Source organism: Dipodomys spectabilis, unplaced genomic scaffold (assembly GCF_019054845.1).
Source record: "Dipodomys spectabilis isolate Male_0828 unplaced genomic scaffold, ASM1905484v1 ptg000145l, whole genome shotgun sequence".
Taxonomy (NCBI): domain Eukaryota; kingdom Metazoa; phylum Chordata; class Mammalia; order Rodentia; family Heteromyidae; genus Dipodomys; species Dipodomys spectabilis.
This window is the reverse complement of record NW_024870822.1, coordinates 3,123,517-3,141,419: the sequence shown is the minus strand read 5'-3', so window position 1 is coordinate 3,141,419 and position 17,903 is coordinate 3,123,517. Positions and strand designations below refer to the sequence as shown.

The window sequence follows — 17,903 nt, the reverse complement described above, 5'->3', positions numbered from 1 at the left end:
TAAGAAGTGTCACCAGCCGGACTTCGGGCGCTCCGCGCGCGGGGACAACGGGAGCGCAACCCAGGCTGGACGCCTGGCTGGAGGGTAGACTTGAAACGGGGATCGGGAGAGAAGAAGCGAGGAAGGAAAACTACCCCAGGTCGCGTGTCTCTTGCAGCGAGCAAACTTCTCTTCGGAACACCAGGAACTTTTTTTTTTTTTTTTTTTCCTGCGCGCGCAGTCTGACACCCAGGAGAGCGACGGGTGCGAACGGGCTTCGGTGACCCATGCCCGGGACCCCAAAGGGGTGAGTTGGGGGCTAAGTCCCAGCAGGTTCAGCCGTGGCCCAGGATCGAGAAGGAAATTTCCCAGGCAACGATCCGGCGGGACCCAGGGTGGAGCGAACAGCCGGGCTGGGGACCCCTACATGGTTCAGAATCCTCCCCCCCCCCACTTCCCCGATCAGATGTTGCAGGCGGGTTTAGGGGGAAGCAGACTCAATGATCATCAACTTGGGGAGCAGGCCACATTCAGAATCAGCCTTGGTGGGGGGTCAGGGGTGTGTGTGTGTGTGAGATTTGGGGGTGGCCGCCAATGGTGGGACCCCCCCAACCCCACCGGCCAGAGGATCGAAAAAGAAAGTTTGCCTGCCTGTTAGTCTCGTTCTCTCTCTCGGCCCCAGGAGGCAAATCTCTGCAGGGCTGCGCTCGCTCCGGGGCGTGCAGTCTTCCCCCCCCCCCCACCGTCGCGCCCCCTCCCCACTTTCCCGCGTCCACCCCCCCGCCCCCACACCTAGAGGAGGCGTGGGAGAGGAGGCGTGGGAGAGGAGGGCGGGGAAGGCCACCGATGGGTCCTGCGCGCGCGCCCCGGACGCACGCAGCCTTGGCCGACTGGGCGGGCCCGGGCGCTGCCCGGCCGGAGCCCCCGGCGTTGGAGGGGCGGCGGGAAGGCCCGGGACAGCCTGCGGCCGCGGCTCGGTGTCGCCTTTCCGCTTCATCTTTTCGCGCGCGCCCCGGCCTTTGGCCAGAGGGCTTTTCCATCGCGCGCCTACTTAACCGTGCGCGCACCTCCTGCTTGTGCGCGCAGGGGGGCGCTCTGGAGCTCCGGTCCCGAGGCCCGGACCCTCCCCCCCTTCCCGCCCCCCACCCCACACACACTTTCCCAACCTTTTCGAGGGAGTGGACTGCAGTCCGTCCCATCGCTCTGTGTACTGCCCCGGGGGTGCCTCCTTGATTGTCACCCCGCTCCCCGCCACCTCCCCCCCCCTACACCTCGTCCTACTCCGTTTCCCCGGCCCGTGATCCCATGCTCCTCCCCCTCCTCCCCACCCGTGGCCGGAGAGCCCGTGTTTTGTTTTGTTTGTCAGCAGTAAGGCGGCGAATATTTATAGCCGCCCGCTCCAATCCTGTGGTGCGTAAGGTTTCAATTACAGAACGGCGCGCCGCGCCGCACAAGATGCAAGCTGGGTTCCCGCAGGCCGGGGCTCAGACGCACGTTAGTTGCTCGAGGGTGGTGGGGGGGGGAACCCCACGGCAAAAGCACTGGAGCCGTAGCCCCGGCCATCCCTCCCCGAGGCCGAGTTCTGACCTGTTGCCAACGCAGTACGTGCGTATTCAAATACATAGTCATGAGCAATCCGGGGACGGCCAGGGTTCCAGCCGCTTCCTCCCCCAGCAACCCCTTCAAGTGAACCTCCGGGAGCTCCCCTCTTGACCTCCCTTTGGGGATCCGGGGATCCTGACCACCGAGAAAGGCTTGCCGTTTTGACATTTTATTGCCCTACATACTGCAAAATGTCACAGTGCTGATCTCTGGTAAATCGCTCTGAACGTGGAAGGCGTGGATACTGAGAACAAGAAGCAGCAAGTCGTTCAGGAGGGGAAATGGAGCTTGCAGAAGCCAAGCCACATTTTGAGTTCAGCTCTGGTTGAAGTTGTCCGTCCAGCTGCAGCAAGGATGTTAGTCCATCCCGTGGAACTTGGCAGGTCAGCTTCTCGGCTTGCAGCCCGGAGCCTTAGACTCCATCAAGGGCCTGGCGAACAGTGGGCTCTGAAGATAGGGTTGTGACATTTGGTCAGTTCACAAAAAGGCCTTTGGTTTCCCATCCCCAGCCATTGTTATTTTAGCGTCTTATTGATGCTAGTACCATTAATCTGTAAAGGAAGCAAGGCAGTAGCTAGTTTAGTCTTAGTCTAACCTGTTTCTTAAGAGTAGGATCTCATTTCTTTCAGGAGCAGAAGACCATGGGTGTGTATATTTATTTCCGTGGATGTGATTCCTATTGAACGTTACAAAAATGTTGTTTATCTTACATAAGATGTTACACTTTGAACTAAGAGCTTGATGGGCACTGAAAACAGTGGTGTGGGTGTTCCCTTCTACCTTGAGAATGTAAGCAGTCTGTAAAGCCACATGGTAGAGCTCAGAATGGATATCAAGTGAAACGCTAGGCTTACAGGCCAAGATGTCTTTCCCCATCCATTCCCCAGTTGTTGATGAGATCTTCCCTACACTGGTGGTTTCGTGGCATCGAGTGGCAGAAGGTTTGAGAAAGCCCCTATCCTTCTTTTGAGAGAATTGTGATAGATCAGCTATCTGAACACTTCATGTTGATAGTCTTGGCTGGAATGTATAATCTTCTGTTTGTTCATTGACTTAAGGTATGTTCACCATTTAAGCCATTTCTCTGTAGAAAAGTGAACTCAAAAGGGGCTTTGCACCTCCATCTTTCTTTCAGATTCTCTGTGCCTCTGAGCCATGGCTCTGTGTGTGTGTGTGTGTGTGTGTGTGTGTCTGTGTGTGTCCATTCCCCTGTGAGCTTTCCTTTTGCATTGTTCTTTTACCAAGTGAAGTAGGCAGAAATTTTTCTGGAATTGTGCCCCCCCCTTTCTTTTTCTTTTCTTTTTTTTCCTTTTTGGTCAGTTGTGGGCTTGAACTCTGGGCCTGGGGGTGTCCCTCAGCTCTTCAGATCAAGGTGAGAACACTCTACCACTTGAGCCACAGCACCACTTTCCCGTTTCCTGGTGGTTTATTGGAGATAAGAGTCTCATGGACTTTCCTGCCCAGGTTGCCTTTGAACTGCAATCCTCAGATCTCAGCCTCTTGAGTAGCTAGGATTACAAGCGTGAACTACTGGTGCCTGGCTACCTTTTCTTTTTCCTCCTTCTTTCTTTTTTATCTTAATAGATCTAGACCAAATTCAGAATTCATGTGGGTCCCTCTGAAAGAGTCCTTCAGAATCTATTATTAGAGAGCTATATGCAGAATGAAAATACTTATTATAGGCAACACAGTGTTCATTTGTTAATGTGTTCAGTGTGAATTAGCATCTGAGTTATAGAAATTTGGAGGCAAATTATTTTGAAGATTTTTGTTGTTGTTCAGGTTAAGGAGTTTGAAATTTTTATTTATTTTTATTTTTGTCAGTTGTGGGGCTTGAACTTTGGGCTTGGGCTCTGTCCGTGTGTTCTTCAGCTCAAGGCGAGCACTCTACCACTTAAGCCACAGCACCACTTCCAGTTTTCTAGTGGTTTATTGGAGATAAGAGTCTCATAGACTTTCCTGCCCAGTCTGGCTTTGAACTGTGATCCTCAGATCTCAGCCTCCTGAGTAGCTAGGATTATAGGTGTGAGCCACTGGTACCTGGCAAGGAGTTTGAAATTTGATACAGAAAAACTGGTGCCCCAAGAAGCAGACTGTTCCCTTTTATAAGGGAAACCACATTACAGCAAGAAAGGGGCTGGATGGCAAAGTAGTCACGGGCATCAGAGACCAATCTGAGTTGGCTCATATTTTCATTAGTATCCAGGGATGAGAGTTAAAAGAAATAAATCAATTAATGTTTGGGCAATTATAGTTATGGTTACCTTTCTGCAACCAGGGCAGAGAGATACTATTTTCTGTTTTAAGATAAGACAAGAGGCTCCAAGAGGTTATCTTCCTAGTGTCTTGCAGCTATTAAGTCTCTTCAGTAATTTAAAAAACTATATTTATTTTTTGTTTGTTTTGGCAGAGAGCGGGTCTTGAACTTAAGGCCTTACACTCTGTCTTGGCTCTTTTCACTCAAGGCTGGTGGTCTGTCACTTCAGCCACAGCTCTACTTCTGGCTTTTTGGTGGTTAATTGGAGATGGAAGTCTCACAGATTTTTCTACCTGGGCTGACTCTGACTCATCATCTTCAGATCTCAACCTCATGAGTAGCTAGGAGTATAGAGGTGAGCCGCTGGCTCCTGGCTTCAGTACTTCTTTGTTTTTAATTGTGAAAATACTGTACAGAGGGGTTACAATCACATGAGCAAGGTAATGGTTACATTTCTTATCAAACATTATAGCCTCCTCCTTTGTTTCCCCTTCCCATCCCTTCCCATCTCTCCTGCCCCCTGCCCAGCACGCCAGTCCCCCCTCTCCCCCCTGCCAAAGTTGTAAAGTTCGTTTTTCACATAACGTCTTATACATCTCATTGTTGCATATGGGTCCACCTGTATCCTTATTTAAACAATTTGTTTTTTTCCCTTCCCTTCCCCAAATTATACCAACATCAAATACAGTAAAAATAGGGGTTATACCATTGGGGAGAGACATACAAAGCAACAAAGAAATCATCTTATAAATATGTTAGAAATAATAGCAAGAAAGAAAAACCATTTGAGTCCTTATCTTTGGGTTCATTTCTCCTAAAATCAACTTATCAGACCATTTCTGCTTGTCTCAGACATACACTAGTTATTGCAAATAAGAGAAACTATGGTACCTATGTTTCTTTGGGCCTGGCTTACTTCACTTAATATAATTCTTTCCAAGTCTTTCCATTTCCTAACAAATGGGGCGATGTCATTCTTTCCGATGGAGGCATAGAATTCCATTGTGTATATATACCACATTTTCTTGATCCATTCATCTACTGAGGGGCATCTGGGTTGGTTCCATAATTACTTGAGCTGATTCAAAACTTTGGCAAAGTAGCAGGGTATAAGATTAACCCTCAAAAATCAATGGCTTTTCTGTATGCCAACAATGAGAAGAGTGTGGCTGAAATCAGGACAGCAACTCCATTTGTAATAGCCCCACAAAAAATAAAATACCTAGGAATTAACTTAATCAAAGAAGTGAAGGACTTCTATGATGAAAACTTTAAAAACCTGAAAAAGGAAATCAAAACAGAACTTAGAAAATGGCAAAAACTCCCAAGCTCCTGGATTGGAAAAATCAACATCGTGAAAATGGCAATACTTCCAAGGCTATCTTCAAATTCCATGTGATACCTACCAATATTCCAACCTCATTCTTCAAGGAAATAGAAGAGGCAATCCAAAAATTTATATGGAACAATAAAAACCCCAAATAGCAAAACCGATCCTTAACAGAAAGAACAGTGCTGGAGGAAGATCAATACCAAATTTCTACATACCCTAGGCTGACTATACTCTGCTGCAGTACATTTTGATAACTCCCCCTTAAAAGCCTTTCATGAAAAACCCAAGCTCCTGAGTTCTCAGGAGAGCTGTAGTAACTACATGGACATTTCTGGATCAGTCATTGCTGGAACAGTGTGGGAAGTCTGTAATGAGGGGTAGAAGATAGTGGAAATGAAGATTCTGACGGGACAGGCTGGATCGTTCTGACAGCAGTGACAACCTGTAAGCCAAGCAGAAGTCTAGCTCTGTGGGTCTGGAATGGGGGAAGGATTAACCAGCGTTTGGCCCGGAAAGGGGAGGGGAGGCTGGCACATGTCAGAGCAAGACGTAAGACGTGGTGACTGATGTACTAGAGAGGGTTCCCAGAGCTGGAAGTGGGGAAGTAAGTCCCCCACTGCCTTGGGAATGGGTCCATGTAAATTAAAGAGCCTGTGAGACCTGTTTCCAGTTTAATTAGACTTTGCCCTTTGAGGTAACAGTTCACCCAATCTTTCTCTTTAAATATTCTTTTCTTATGCTTTGCCAGTTTATGGCCTTTGTAGATCAATCCTTGGATTTCATGTAGGGGAAAGAGAGAGAGACAGAGACAGAGACAGAGGAGAGAGAAAGCAAAGGTTAGTGATTACCTAAATTGGATTAAGTTCTGTCTAGCAGCATTTAAAGAAATACTGCTTGCTCTCTAATTACCATCCACTAAGCATTTAAACGGTCTATTAAATTTAAGCTGACTTTTTTTTAACTGCAGTATTTCCATCTCTAACTTATTCGGGAATTCTAGAGGGTTTTATGTATATTTTCAAATGTGTAGAGGACATTCTCTGCCCCACTTTTAAAATATTATGTTTTTATTGCAGATAATATATAATATCATTATACAGATTTCATTAAGAAGCAGGAACTTGTGGCCAAGTTCAGCCAGCCTTAGGGAGCTGGGTTAACTGAGAGTGATGGAACTTTACAGAACCAGTGATAGAACTCACTGAATCTCTCTCCCTCCCCTCCTTCCTTCCTTTTTTTTTTTGGAGCTGATACTAGAGCTTGAACTCAGGGCCTGGGTACTGCCCCTTAGTTTTTTCGATCAAGGCTAGAGCTTTACCACTTGAGCCACATCTTCACTTCTGGCTTTTTGGTGGCTCGTGGACTTTCTTGTGCAGGTTGGCTTTGAACCATGATCCTCAGGATCAGTCTCCTGAGTAGCTAGTATTACAGATGTGAGTCTTCTTCTCCTTTGAACATAGCCTATGGGAAGACGTGGCAGAGATCTATTCCTACTTTGCACTCACTGATCCTATTATTTGTGTAATGTACTAGATTGTATATCTATTCTTATATCTCTGGGCTTTCTTTACCTTTATCTCCTCAAGTTTGAGGTGTCTGTAGGGTACCCTCACACAGCAGTACTGAAGCTTACTCTGGCACCATACTTGCCAAACAGCAACATGTCCAGCTTCTCCATTCTTCTCTCCCTTCCCTTGTTATAGAACTTTCTCCAACATTGTTTCTGTTTGTTCCAGTACTGGAGCTTGAAGTCAAGGCCTGGATGCTGTCCCTGAGCTTTATTGCTCATGGCTAGCGCTCTACCTCTTGAGCTATAGCTCCGCTTCTGGCTTTTCAGTGGCTAATTGGAGGTATGGGTTTCATGGACTTTCCCCGGCTTGGCTCTGAATCATGATCCTCAGATCTCAGCCTCCTAGGTAGCTAGGATTAGAGGTATGTGCCACCAGTGCTCAACTAGCTCTCTGGTTCTTCACCAACCCCCTGGTTTCTTTTGACACTTGTGGATTTCTTCCCTATTTTGATGACGTGCGGTACTACTGACAGCATTAGGGTTTCTTGCAAATCCAAGGATTAAGAAACTGTACTCTATGTCAGCTAATAGGATGTTTCTGTCCCCCTGGCTCAGCTGTGTGTCTGTATTTCCCAACACGAAGTGGCCTCATGCCCTGCCACAACCTGCTAGCCACTTCAGCTGCCTAAGCCCTCAGGGCTAAACCCCTTCACACTTGCCTGGTGTTTAATTCTGAATACTCCTTTGAAATGGATTCAGCATCCTTCAGCATCCTCCAGCATCCTCCACATGTCTGGGGTGGGAAGGAGACTGGGGGAGACCGCATGGATTATGGCACGTCTCCTCTGGGGAGAGACTGCATGGATTGTGGCACGTGTGTGGGGTGGGAGGAGACTGGAGGAGACTACGTGGATTGTGGCTGTCATTTGAAGAACTCAGCAGTTATATCAGGCCGCAGCTAGCCTCCCCTCCCTATCCTGGGGGGGATGAGTGGCTGCTTTCCTTGTAAAGTATCTGCAGGCAAAATTAGTGGGTAAACATCTTAATCTTCTGTGGTGTTTGAGATAATGTTTCAAAAATTCTTCCATAGGACAATAGCTCCCTTTCAGGTCTCAGAAGAACCCTCCTGACCTTCCTGCCCACTGCCCCTCACCTCCCAAACATCAGTCCTTGCCTTCCAGAGAGAGAGGTTTGGCCCAGGTGGCATCTGTGACACAGGTGGGGAATTGAGATCTGGAACTGGAGGATCAGGAACTAGCTCAGCCACAAGCAAAAGCTCTGTGGCTGTGGGGGAGTTGCTCAGTTGCTCTGGGACTCAGTTTTCCTTTCTACAAAAATGAAACTTGCTGGGCACTGGTTTATAATCCTAGCTACTCAGGAGGTTGACGTGTGAGGATCATGGTTCAAAGCCTGCATGGGAAGACAAATCCTTAAGACTCTTACCTCCAATTAAACCGGCAAAAAGTCAGGAGATGGTGGCTCAAGTGTAGAGTGTCAGCCTTGATTGAAAAATACTAAGGAAAAGTGTTAGGCCCTGTACCTAGTACCCTTATGGGGGTGTGTGTGTGTGAGGGGAAGGGACAGATAGGGAAGAGGCAGATAGGGAAGGGGAGGAAAAGAGGGGAAGAGAAAGGAGGGGAGGAGAGGAGGTAGGTTTATTGTAGGGGAGCCAACTATGAAGGCCAGAGCCATGTTATGGTCCAGAGCCATAATTCTTAAAGTACACGTGCAAATGTGTTAAACCACACCATCTGCATTTGGGCTGTGTGGGGCCTGGATTTCTAACACATTTCCATGGCTTGAGTACCCAGACACTAAGGTCTGGAGCTGGGCTTCTTGACAGTGGCCTTCCTGACATTTTAGGCTGGAGAAGTCTTTGTTGTGGATCTGTCCTTTGCATTGTATGACTACTCCCTGGATCCTCATAGCCACAGTCATCTTTAACCTTTAGAGTGATGACAACCGTTAAGTGTCCCCATATATGCTGAATGTCTCCTGGGGTCCAAAGGACATTCAGCCTGCACTGGGAATCTTGATGCAGGTCACTGTTATCCATCGTGTTTGTACATCCAAATCATCACGAAGAAAATTCAGTACACATGTCAGCACCAAACCTCAGGCCTAATATTAGCAGAATCATCAGGGGAAATTCTAGAAATCTATTCAATAGCTCCCCGACCCCAGCCTGATTCTTTTACTTTGCTTCATGTCAGTTAACCACACTCCACCCCAGTTAAAAAAAAAATTACATGGGAAACTCCAGAAATAAACCAGTTTTGATGTGTTAAATTGTGCACCCTGCTGAGCAGTGTAATAAAGTCTCATACTATTGCTCTCTGTCCTGCCTTGGTCATATCCTCGGTGGCGAGTCTCCACGTGGCATACACTACCTGCTGGCAGAGCTATAGTCAGATCGCTGTCTTATCCATCCCGGATGTAATTGCTCCATTATGCGAGTCTCGGCTACCCTAATACTTGTGTCTAGACTTTTTAGCTTATCACTCTGGATGGCATTTATGGGCCACACCTAAATCATGTGCACTCACTCCTGGGAACTTGATCCTTAAAGTGAGGCTTCTAGACGAGTATCTAAGACGTGACGTGCGGTGTTTCCCACCGTCTCGCTTCGTTGGTACCAAACAAGAGGTTTCTTTCCCCTAGTGATTACACAGTGGTTTGTGGGTCCAAATGATGGTGGGATGGTAGAATGACTTCTAGGTGGAGCTAAATTGCTGTGTCCTGTCTCCTGTGGATGGTTAGTGACCCTTCAGTTTGCATCCAGCCTGCTCCAGTAGTTACTGATACCCAAATTTGGACTCCTCAGTCTTCGATGTGCACTGGGTTTCCAGGGAGGGCTAAGACAGTAGTCTCAAGCTTCCTGCCCCACCTCTTCTGTGGTCTGAACTTGACTCTCAGCATATTCTTGTCTGTAGGAATTAGTGTCCATCTCCGAGGAGTTTTTAAGTGTTCGGTCTCTTAAGAAGGTTGATCCTTAATTGAGATTAATGTTCTCTGCTCTAGAGCCCATGTGTTTATGGTACACAGTGCTATGTCTGTTGTGCTGTGTATGCTGATCCATATGCTCCAGATCCTCATCCCTGTGGGCAGTAAGGCTTGGGTGGAATTATGGTCAGTTAGGAAGAAAAGAGATTTCTTTTTTCCTGTTTCCTCAGAAACACTTCTGTTTCCTGGGGGCTTGGAACACCACTTTTTATCCTATCATTTAAAAGTATTTATTAGCCGTATGCCTGTCGCTCATGCTTGTAATCCTAGCTACTTAGGAGGCTGAGATCTCAGGATCGCCTGTTCAAAGTCAGCCCGGGCATTGAAGTCTGTGAGACTTTTCTCTCCAGTTAACCACTGGAAAACCAGAAGTGGTGTTGTGGCTCAACATGGTAGAACACTACCCTTGAATGAAAGAGCTCAGGGACAGTGCCCGGGCTCTGAGTTCAAGCCCCATGCTTGTCCCCCGTCCCACCTTTCACCTTCTTGTCCACCAGAGTTTATTTTCTGGCTGTGTGTCCCTACATATGACATCACTGCTGTGCAATAAGTGCTGAAAAATAATTTTGTGTTAAATGAGGGAACGAACTGTAATTGGTAGGTCAAACTTGGGATCAGTAGTCAAGTTCAACTGTGACTTCATCCTGAGCACTGAGCCAGTATTTCACGAACTCTTTGATTTTTTTGGAAAGAGAGAGGAGGTGGCCACTGTTGCTGTCTTTCTTTATTTTAAGAAGTAGTCCAGCCTCACATGTCAAGACTCAGGGTAGTACAGAGGGGCTTGTGGGGAGAAAAGCTGCTGTTACACAGCTGTCTGCCCTAAAGTTGACCAGGATTACCTACCATCTTCTGGCTCATCCTTCAGGGTACTTTAGTAACATGCAATGAAACATACACATGATTCTATGCTCTCAGCTTTTTTTTTTCCTTCATTTCAAGCCTTGCTGCAAAGTACCTGTCAGTATGTGGCACATTATTCTTCTTTTAGGTCTGCAATGCACTTGCAGGTCTCTGTGGGGGAGCATTTAGCTTACCCCTAGCCTGTTGCTTGCATAAGAGGACAACAGTGAATTCTTATTCCTTACCCCATGTACACGTTTTAGAAGTAGAGGAATGGCTCATCAGAGGGTATAACTTGTGTCACTTCGGTAGCGCTTGTCAAATTTCCATCAGTGGGAATTGCTATCTGTTCTCTCTCCAGCTATGTGAGTCAGCACTTCTCTCATGCTCTGGGTACCTTTTGCAGGCCAGAGGATTTTGTAAAGAACACAGTATATATATATATATACTGATTGAAGGCATTGCTCAGTTGGTAGAGTGCTAGCCAATGAGCAAAAGCATCAGGTACTGACTTTGCCTAATCTTGGATCAAAAATTAAAACAGAATGACACTAGTTATAACATTTTTAGTCTATCTATCATGCTAGGCTCTTAAGGATCTTATTTATAATCTTAACCCTGAGATAAGCATAGCACTTATTTGATAGAGAAAGTAAAATTTCAGAGTATATGAGTAACTTACCTAGATTTCCCAGTAATCAACAGAAGGGGCTGGCTTTGAACAGGAGTTCGGTTAGATTTCAGTATCATCACGTTTATATATGCTGGAAACCTGTGTGACTTTAGGTATTGACGTTCTGAGCTGACACTTGCTGTGGATCACGGGTCTCCTAGACATAGTCCTCCTGTATATCTGACTGCTTCTCTCATCCAGTGAAGATCTATGGAGCACCTTGATGATGCAGTAAGCCTGGAGACTTATCTGAGAACAGATGGACTTAGTGCCTTACATTATGGGCCTCAAGAAAGCTATAACAACTCTGGGGTGGTGTAGACCTTAATAAGACTTCAAAGATTATGGGGGGAGATCTTCCATAAGCAAATAAAAGGTGGATTATAAAAGAGTGTGGTGGTTGAGGTAGAGAGCTGGGTGGGAAAATTTTCATGTAGAGTGCACAGCATGTGTAAAGGTCTTGGGGCAGAGAAGAGCACTGAACTGGTGTGCAGAGGAGCAGGAGGTTGGGGTGTGAGGATGGAGCTTGGGGGTTTATTCTAAGAGCCACAGGGAGCCTTTGAAGGCATTGAAGTGACAGAATGTCATGCATATGTGGGTCTTATGGTCTTGAGTTCCTGACTTAGTTCATTGTCTCATAAATTAGTGACCTTAAACTTAATAGCTTGATACCTCCATGTCCCTCTCTATGTAACAGAGTCAGTAGCAGCCCCTGGCTGCTGGTGGTTATGAGGGTCTGACACTGTGCTTTTGCACAGTTTTGATTGCTACATGTAGTACAATGTACTTTGACTCAGTGAATTAAGGGCAGGTGAGTTGGGGTGTGTGTGTGCGCGCGCATGCGTGTGCGTGTGTGTGTGCGTGTGTGTGTGTGTGTGTGTGTGTGTGTGTGTGTGTGTGTGTGTGTCCTGGAGCTTGAACTCAAGGCTTATCTTCTTTGCTCAAGGCTAATGGTCTACCACTTGAGCCACTGCTCCATTTCTAGCCATTTGGAGATAAGAGTCTCATGGACTTTCCTGTTTCGGCTGGCTTTGAACTACAATCTCCTTCCTCAGATCTCAGCCTCCTAAGTGGCTGGGATTATAGGTATGAGCCACTGGCACCCAGCCCTCAGGTCATTTTTCAGACACTGAGGTAAGCATGACCAGTGCCCACCAAGCAGGTAGCTCCCTGTAAGGTGCTGTCATTAGAGGATGGAGGACGGTCAGTGTTTGAGTCCTGGTGACCTGGGAGGGCCTTTGATGTTGGTTCAGGGTGTATGTCGCTAGACTCTGGTCACTGAGCTCCAAGGGCATCTGTGAAATGATCATCTCTTGTCTCCCAGAACACTGGCTTCTCCCTAAGTTCTGGAAGGTCCTATCAGAGCATAGGGCTCAGTTGTCTTTGACATTGTCATTTACTCTCAGAAAGGCTTTTTCTTGGAAGACTCAGAGTCATTATAAGATACTCACTTCTTTATTTGAAGTTTTGTTGTGCTGTGACTCTGTACTTTCTTTCTTTCTTTTTTTTTTTTTTTGAGTAAGAGGTTGAGGCCTTACTGTAGCTTATTTGCATTTTTTCACTTAGCACAGTGTCTTCTACCTCTGGCCCAGGCCCTGTCTGGCAACTGTAAGGAGACAGTGAAGCCACATAGTCTCTTCCTCCAAGAAGCCCTCGTTAGCTCCTAGGTGCATAGTGTTTCCAGGACATTGTGTGCAGTACATATTGAGACCAAGCCAACCAGTTTCCCCAATGACCCGTAACCATCTCTGCACTTCATGGATCTTGGACCTCAGCTATCTGCCTCCTGGAAGCATATCCTTTTGTACCCCAAACTTACTAATTAAAACCATCCCCAGGGGACAATGAAAGCAGCATTGTCCTCCCTCCCTCCCTTCTTCCCTCCCTTTTTCCCTCCCTCCTGTCCTCCTTCCTTCCTTCCTTCCTTCCTTCCTTCCTTCCTTCCTTCCTTGCTTCTTTCTTTGTTGGACCAGGGGCTTGAACTTAGGGCCTAGGTGCTGTCCCTGAGCCGCTTGTGTTCAAGGCTAGCACTCTAACACTTGAGCCACCTTGCCACTTACAGCTTTTTCTGAGTAGTTTATTGGAGATGAGTCTCATGGACTTTTCTGCCTCTTAGATCTTAGATCTTAGCCTCTTGAATAGCTAGAATGACAGGCATGAGCCACTGGCATTCTAGTAGATCTAAACTCTAGTTTCTTTAAAAATTAGACTAGACTCTAGTTTCTTTAATTCAGAAACACTAGCCTTAGAACTTGTGATGGTGCTGATGATGGTGGTCACAAATATGGGCTGAATTGTGTCTCCTCCCAAATCCATATTTTCAAACCTTAACCCCAGAATGTGATTGTACTTGGGGCCAGTGTCTTTAAAGAGGAAACTGGGTTAAAATGAAACTGTTAAGGCATCTGTAATCCTATATGACCCAATAAGGAAGAAGCCATGGGGCACAAGAAGACACAGGGTGAGTGGAGGTAGAGGAAAGATCCAGCATAAAGGTGGCTATTTGTATATCAACCCCACAGGCACCTGGTTCATATGTAAGCCACCCAGGCTGTGAGATTTATGATACCAGTTCTGACTTACTGAGAGGAGTGGCAATAAAAACAAATACATGGGTAGCAGTTGTCAGGCACCTATTCTATGCTTTTTTGAAATATTTCCCACTCATGCCTCTTCAGATTGCCTGCCCTGGGTCCTCCAGGAAATGGCTGTGTTGTGTCTTTCCCATGCTTTGCTGTATCTGGCCTTGCACCTACACAGTGGACCAAGGCAAGTCCCCCAGCCAGTCTTTCTGGTTTTCATTGCAACTCTCCAAGGAAACTCTCCTTATTTCCAGTTTTCAGATGTGGAAACTGAAGTTCATGGGGTGAATATATTCATGTCTTGGGGCTGCTCTAACAATTTTGTTTGTGTGTGTGTGTGTGTGTGTGTGTGTGTGTGTATGCTGGTACTAGGGATTTAACTCAGGGACTAGGCACTTAATTTTGTTGTTGTTATTGTTTGTTTTTACTCAAGGCTAACCCTCTACCACTTGAGCCACAGCTCTACTTTTAACTTTTTTTTTTATTGTGAAGATACTGTACAGGGGAGTTTCAATTACATGGGCAAGATAATGAGTACATTTCTTATCAAGCATTGTAGCCTCCTCCTTTGTTTCCCCTTCCCATCCCTTCTCATCCTCCCTACTTTTAACTTTTTGGTAGTTTGGTCCTAAGAGTCTTGTAGACTTACCTGCCTGGACTGGCTTTGAACCATGATCTTCAAACCCTCAAGGTTCCTGAGTAGTTGGAATGACATCCATGAGCCACCTGCACTGGGCTCCTACTTATTTATTTTCCAAAGTCCTGAATCAACATGTTTCAGGAATGTACTTCTGAAAGTTCCAGGAGAATAGTTGTTTCTTTCCCCTTTTGGTTCTGAGGGTTGCTGGCATTCCTTGGCTTGTGGTGCATCACTGCTTCTGATTCCACATTCCCTTCTGCACCCTCACAAGGATGCATACTGTTGTACTTAGGACCTACCTGTATAATCCAGGACAGATGGCTGCTTTGGAGACCTTTAACACATCCTTTTCCATTTAGCCTTACCTTCATAACTTCTGGATTCAGAAGTACAGGCACCTCTTAGGGCATTTTTTATTGCTGCTCTGAGTGAATGGTGGAGGAGTCTTGATGCCAGGGCTCCTCTGACTCTAAAGTCTTGATGTCTCCTATGTCTACTTAGCCTCTGCTGCCACTGACACCCCACCCGGCATTGTCCTGCAGCACTAAGTTGGGGCTGCCATTGGAGTGGGTGTCAGGGAGTGAATACAGCTAAGGACCCCTGCAACTCCTCTTGTGAGAATGCAATCTACAAAGTCCATCCTGTGGTCTCTGAGACTCCCAGAAATGCCTGTCCGATATGCAGGGATAAGGGAAGGTGGCCATGATGTGGTACCAAGAGGAAAGAAAAAAATTACCCATCCATTTCCTTTTTCTCTTTCTGGTTTTGGAGTAAGGAGTACTGGAGTTTGAACTCAGTGCCTTGCACTCACTAGGCAGGCACCTGTCACTTGAGTCAGGCCTCCAGTCCCTTCATGCCTTGGCTATCCTTCCTTCCTTCCTTCCTTCTTTCCTTCGTTCGTTCGTTCCTTCCTTCCTCTCTCTCTCTCTCTCTCTCTCTCTCTCTCTCTCTCTCTCTCTCTCTCTCTCTCTTTCTTTGTCAGTCCTGGGGCTTGAACTCTGGGCCTTCAGTTCAAGGTGTTCAAGGTGAACGCTCTACCACTTGAGCCACAGTGCCACTTCTGGTTTTCTGGTGGTTAATTGGAGATAAGAGTCTCATGGACTTTCCTGCCCTGGCTGGCTTTGAACTATGATCCTCAGATCTTGGCCTCTTAAATAGCTAGGATTACAGGTGTGAGCCACCAGTGCCCAGCTCCTTGACTATTTTCAAAGTAGGGTCTTGCTCTGTTTCTGCTGGACTGGTTGAACTGGGCTGACATCCGCTTACATGTGCTTTACCACGCCACTGGGGATGCAGGCACACTTCATTGTGCCCAGCCTTTGTGCTGAGCACAATAAAAGGCAGGCAGGCACCACCTTGCTTTTCAGCCACTAAGTGAGATGGAGTCTCATGAACTTTTATGCCTGGACTGGCCTAGAACTGTAATTCCTCTGATCTCTACCTCATACGTAGCTAGGATTATGGGCTTGAGCCATCATGCCTAGATAAAAATTACTCATTATTGTTAAAATATTATGTAGATGGCTATTTAGCTGGAAATAAAATTAAAATTCAGCTGCAGTAGCTACATTTCAAGAGTTCAGTGTCCATGTATGGCTAATGACAATAGCACAGAACTGCAGAGATTTGAGACTTTGCTGTCATTTCAGCGTGAGACTTCTATACCATCAGGCTTCTCTGCACTGTTAGTAAGGTAAGAAGGAAGACTTCTACTCCATTAAAGACTTAGTTGAACATTATAAATATGCTCTCCAAGAACTGTTGGAGTCATGATGATAGGCACAAAAATAAAGAATTGTCTCAGCAAGGCAAATGGTACTTCTGCAGAAGGAAACAGAAATCTGGCAAGCAGGCACACAGAGCAGGCAGGCTGCTCCTCTATTTATCCCTAATGTAACAGCCCCCGCTGCTCTGCTCAGATTGGTTGAGCTCAAGTTCACTATCTGCTCATGATTGGCTAGTTTGAATAGGGTAAGATATTTTCCTATAAGGTGACTTTGAAATAAAATTAACATTACCTAAGTAATCTCAAAATGTACTCAAAACTCTCTGCTATCTCTAGAAAAATCTGAGGTGTATCTTAATTCCTTCTTGAAAAGAAGCCAGTTTAAGACAATCTTACATTTCAAAATTCCTTCCTTATCCCAAAGCATTTCCTTCTTTCCTAAACTAGAGCTAAGCTACCAAACCAATGAAGGAACTTTTCTTTGCCTGGGAGCTGTTTTTGTTTTTTTTTTGCTCCAGGCTAGTGTTCTATTCCTTTGAGCTACTGTACCACTTCTGTTTTTCTAGTAGTTAATTGGAGATAAGAGTCTCTTTTTCCTTCCTGGGCTGCCTTTGAACTGCAGATCCTCAGATCTCATTCTCAAGTAGCTAGGATTGCAGATGTGAGGTACCAGTGCCTGGCCAAAGCAGGAACTTTTAAACGACACACTTTCATAGAAAAGACAGTTTTTCTCACAGTGAATATGTTATTTATAAGCAAGCATGTATGCTATGATCCCCACACTTTAGATGAGCTGGCTGGGAAGGTGGCTTAGTGGTAGAGTGCTTGCCTACATGCACGAAGCCCTGGGTTTGATTCCTCAGTACCACATAAACTGAAAAAGCCAGAAGGGGTGCTGTAGCTCAAGTGTTGAGTGCTATCCTTGAGCAAAAGAAGCTCAGGGACAGTGCCGCCCTGAGTTCAAGCCCCAGAACTGTTAAAAAAAAATAAAAAGAAAGAAATGAATAGTTGAGCTACGCTAGTGTGTGTGTATGGTGGGGGCGGGGATGGGGGGTACGCTCAAGGGTGTCAGTGGCAGGACTTGAACTCAGGGCCTTGTGCTCTGACTCAGCTTACTTGTTCATGGTTGGTACTCTACCACTTGAGCCATGCCTCCAGCTTGACTTTGCTTTTGCTAGTTCATTGGTTTTTCAATGAACTATGATCTTTTTTTCAAACTATGATCTTTCAGGTCTCAGCCTTCCCCTGTGTCACTAAGATTACAGGCATGAAACACAGGTGCCTAGACTTATGTATACACTCTTCAGTATGATTCTCAATGAAAATATTTTGCTACATACAAAAAAAAAGACGGAAGAGCCTCAGCTGGCCTAATTATTCTCTGGCCTTTACTGAGCTCCCTGCCCCCACTTACTGCTCCAACCTCAGTTTCTCCATTCGTAGTAGTTCCCTTGTTCTTCCTGCTGTGTAGGGTTGGGGTGAGACTCAGAAGCCATGGCTGTGAGCAGAGGTGGGCAGGGTCGATCACTAAAACTGACTTACCCAAGGCCTGAACCGGCAGAGCCCCAGTGTGCTGGCCTGCTCCCAATTGACATTCTCCCCCCCCAGCCCCCTCTGCTGAGGTCACCTAAAGCAGGGAAATTGTGCAGCTAAGGAATATCTGCTGTGGTACAAAAACAGTAACAGTGTTGTCTTGTTCATTTGTGCAGCACCTAAATTGAGCTTGTTCTTTGTCAGCTACCATTCTAGAAGTGCTTT

General features: G+C 46.2%; 1 protein-coding gene across 1 annotated transcript in view; it reads left to right on the top strand.

Annotated features, from left to right (window-relative positions):
* Window positions 1–206: 206 nt before the first annotated feature.
* Window positions 207–17,903, top strand: part of Prr5l (proline rich 5 like) — a 75,278-nt gene continuing 57,581 nt past the window's right edge. The window contains exon 1 of the mRNA XM_042691444.1: window positions 207–286. The gene's annotated coding sequence lies outside the window, so the exon portion shown is untranslated. The remainder of the gene's footprint in view (window positions 287–17,903) is intronic.